Source organism: Octopus bimaculoides, chromosome 1, assembly GCF_001194135.2.
Source record: "Octopus bimaculoides isolate UCB-OBI-ISO-001 chromosome 1, ASM119413v2, whole genome shotgun sequence".
NCBI lineage: Eukaryota > Metazoa > Mollusca > Cephalopoda > Octopoda > Octopodidae > Octopus > Octopus bimaculoides.
In genome coordinates, this window is record NC_068981.1 from 93,923,273 (window position 1) to 93,927,680 (window position 4,408).

Below are 4,408 nucleotides of genomic sequence, written 5' to 3' on the forward strand. Positions count from 1 at the left end.
TCATTCAAGGGTCGGACGAAAAGCTTTGCGGTATCCACATTTTTACGTTCTAAATTCAAATCGTGCTGCGGTCGATTTGCTTACCCTGAGGTTGATATAATCGGCTGTTTCCTTTCCCCAAAATTCTATATCTTGTACCTAAGTACCATAACTACAAAAAGAGAAAAGTAAAAATTATAATAATTCAATTATCTTCATAGAAGGCACGTGGCTTAGTGGTTAGGGCATTCGGCTCGCGATCGTAATGTCGTGAGTTCGATTCCCGGCGATGCGTTGTGTCCTTGAGCAAGACACTTTATTTCACGTTGCTCCAGTCCATTCAGCTGGCAAAAATGAGTAGTACCTGTATTTCAAAGGGCCGGCATTGTCACGCTATGTGTCACGCTGAGTTTCCCTAAGAACTACGTTGGGGGTACACGTGTCTGTGGAGTGCTCAGTCACTTGCACGTTAATTTCACGAGCAAGCTGTTCCGTTGCTGTGCTGCAATTATCTTCATTATCGTTAAAACATTTCCTACCAAACGGTAATGTATGCATATATATCATCAGCATTGTTTAATGTCCACTTTTCCCATGGATTGGACAGAGTTCATTAAGGAAGATTTTTCTACGGCCGGATGCCCTTCCTGTCACTATCCCTCACCAGTTTCCAAGCAAAATATATTTCCCCATGGCCAGATATGTTTCCACAATATTTGAAATGAATGACACTGCTTGTATAACATAACAGTGACACTCATTTGTAATCGTTACAAGATAAGGAAACGCAGACGTACACTCACATATACACACACGCATACATACATATACGTACATGCATATATGTGTGTGTGGGAGAGGCTATATGTATATGTGTCAGTCCTTGATACTTAAAATCGAGCGCATACTCGATGTCAGTTGGACGATACAACTAGCAATAATCACGCCTAGGATTTACCTCATTGGCCATGGTACCGCCTCTGCACAAAGCTACACTCGTCTTCTGTTATAAGACCATTCTTAACTAAAATAATTTTATAGGAATATTGAATCGACTGATACTTTTTGTCATTGACCTGGGTTTAAACGCAGATCATGAAGAGCCGTACAGCAAGTGCTTTGTCCGACGTTCTAACGATTCTTTTCATTCCTGCAATAATAACAACTCGTATCTGATAATTTGTCATCTTTATTGTAAGAATCGATAAAGACCTTAGTCAATCACTAGATTATTTAGCGTAAGCGTTTGTAACAATAAATATGAAAACTCAACACTGAATATTAAGTGTTATATATATCATATTGGAAGCCGAAATTTTACAAATCGTAAATCAGATCTTCGGGCACTAAAATCAACCAGATCAGAAATGTGGAACTCGGAGTAACGATCCGTAAATGTTCAGTTTACTGTAAAAATATTCGGTATTATTACACAGTTCGGACACTCCAAGCTGTGTATTGAGTGGTCTAGAACTAACCTTTCTGGGTTAGTATTACATATGATGATGGTGATGGCCATCCACTCGTGACCGAGGAAGACCATTGCCGACCTTCAGGAACATTGTGCGCTCTAGGACTAACTTATATTTTGCATTTGCGGCTCCGTTGGAGGCTAATGAGCCATGCTCTTGACAAGCATACACGACTGCAAACATTGCAGATCAAGCTTTCCCCATTCACTATATGAGCCGTGCGCTTTCGCGCAGCTTGCTTAAGTTCTTCATGCTGGATACGTGCTCTCTCAAAAGCGTCGATCCCCTCCTTAACCTGCTTCCGCCATTTGTGGCGATGACAGGCATTGTTCTCCCAGTCATACATACATACATATATACATACTGGGGGAATGTACCAGTGAAGACCTCAATAAAATGTAAGCACAACAGACCTGATATAATGATTTGGGATAGAGGAGAGAAACTTTGTACAGTTGTGGAAATTAGCGGCCCAGTGGGTGTTAACATAAAGCTGAAGATCAGTGAAAAAAAGAACACCTAAGTTGAACTATTGAGAAATCTGCAGTTACTCTATCCAGATTACAAGTTCAGGTTTATACCTGTAATTATTGGGGTCCTGGGATATGTAACACACTGCCTAAATAACAATCTTGAGAAATTAGGCTTCTCGAAACCAGAAAAGAGAAAGCTAATTCGAGGACTACAGGTCCAATCTATCACTGGAACTGTAAAAATATGGAAAAACTTTCCAGAAGTTTATCATTTAAATATATATATGAGCATGTCTAGATATGTAACTATATGCATGATAATACATACATAAAACATACAAATCTCACATACATACATACATACATACATACATACATACATACATACATACATACATGCAACAAAAATGCCCTATTGTTGATGTTGAATTTCCAATGAAGGAGCTTTGGATCTAGGTTAGAAACCGGTTCTTTCTCTATTGGCAAGAAATCGTGAAATAAACTGAATAATGACATACATACATATAAACACACAGGCACGCACATATATGAATGAAATTACAAATGTGAGATATCATACTGATTACTCTCCTCGTTTTCTTTTTCTATCTCTTCTTTCTCTCTCTCTCTCTCTCTCTCTCTCTCTCTCTGTTATCTCTCTCTCTGTTATCTCTCTCTCTCTCTCTCTCTCTCTCTCTCCACACACACACATGTGTATGTATGTATATATGTAATGTATGTATGTATATGTGTGTGTATGAATGAATGAATGAATGTATAGATAGATAGATAGATAGATAGATAGATAGATAGATAGATAGATAGATAGATAGATCCACGTGCGTGTGTGTGTGTGTGTGTGTAATTTTTCCACATCGTTTCACCTTTCAGTCTGACAGGGTCTTAAAAACGAAACTTTTATTTCGCTTTCTTTTTCTTGCGCCATTGATCAATCTCCTGTGAGATGGTGGGTAGCAGCAGTAGTAGAGATGGTGACTACAAAAGCGGCGATGGAGAAAGCGGCGACAATAGCAATGGCGTACATAAATAAAAGTCGGGAAGAGAAAAATTATGAGCAGATGGCAACAAGACGGACATTTGCAATTTCCATTTTATATGTTTTATACATTTGTTTTATTTTCTTCCTTTTCTTTTTACTCTATTACCTCTTTCTCTCTCTCTCTCTCTCTCTCTCTCTCTCTCTCTCTCTCTCTCTCTCCCCTCAATTCATTCAGTGTTTTGTTGTTTGTGTTCTTGCTTCTTGCAGCTCTATTATCCACGCGTGTGCGATAAAGAATAAATAGATGGCGGGAGCGAAAAGGGAAATGGGGAAAGGGATGAAGGGAAGGTGATGGGTGGGGAGTCTTTATTCATTATCCCTTGTATTTTACTTGTTTCAGTCATTGAACAGCGACCATGCTGGGGCACCACCGCCTTGAAGGGTTTTAGTCGAACAGATCGACTCCAGTACTTTTTTTGAGTCTGGTACTTATTCAATCAGTCTCTTTGACCGAACCACTAAGTTATGGGTACCTAAACAAACCAGCACTGGTTACAAAGCAATGGTTATGGACAAACACTAAGACTCTCTCTCACACACACACAAACACGCGCGTGCACGCACACACATAACAGATTTCCACAGTTTACGGCTACCAAATTCACTCACAAGATATTGGTTGGTCCAGGGCTATAGTAGAAGACACTTGCCTAAGGTGCCATGCGGTGGGACTGAACCCGAAACCATGTAGTTGTAAAGCGACCTTCTTAACCAAACTGCCATACCATACCTGCGTCTATATGTAAAATGATGAAGAATGGAAAAACCTGAATATACAATGAAGACAAGGTCGTGCCAGGCGCTAAGAGGGTGCATTGGACAGCACTGCCCCTTCACTATTCAATGGTGCACCCCTCAGATTGACAGTGATATTCTTATTTCAGAACTCCACTTTAGCATTATTACAGATTAGTGGGTAAAGACCCCCTTCGATCATGAATGACCATGAGATTGCACCTAGAAAGTTACCCTCCAAGGCACACGTCCGGGCAAGGCTGTTTATGAAAGACCAGCAGTCGCCCATGCATACCAGCCTCCTCTCTCCTCGTCACTGATGTTATCCAGGGGGAAAGCAATGGCCGATACAGCTTGGCACAAGTGACGTCGTAACTCATTTCTACAATTGAGTGAACTGGAGCAACGGGAAATAAAGTGTCTTTCTCAAGAACACAATAAACAGCCCGGTCCGGGAATCGAACGCGCTACCACATGACTGTGAGTCTGATGCTCTAACAACTGAGCCATGTGCTCCCAGAATATTCTGAAACACCCCCAGGCACGAAAGCTTGGCGACGGGTCTGCGCAAAGTAGAGAGAGAGGAGGGAGAGATAGGGAGAGAGAGAGAGAGAGAGAGAGAGAGAGAGAGAGATGAAGTGACTTGAACATTGGTGCAAAATGTAAACGACCAACAAAATTGATAAACA

The 4,408-nt window shown here is 40.8% G+C and overlaps 1 non-coding gene across 1 annotated transcript; it reads right to left on the reverse strand.

Moving 5' to 3' along the window:
- Positions 1–840: 840 nt before the first annotated feature.
- Positions 841–971, reverse strand: LOC128250068 (U4 spliceosomal RNA). Its single transcript, XR_008266184.1, has one exon. It is a non-coding gene; the product is annotated as a U4 spliceosomal RNA (small nuclear RNA).
- Positions 972–4,408: the final 3,437 nt, after the last annotated feature.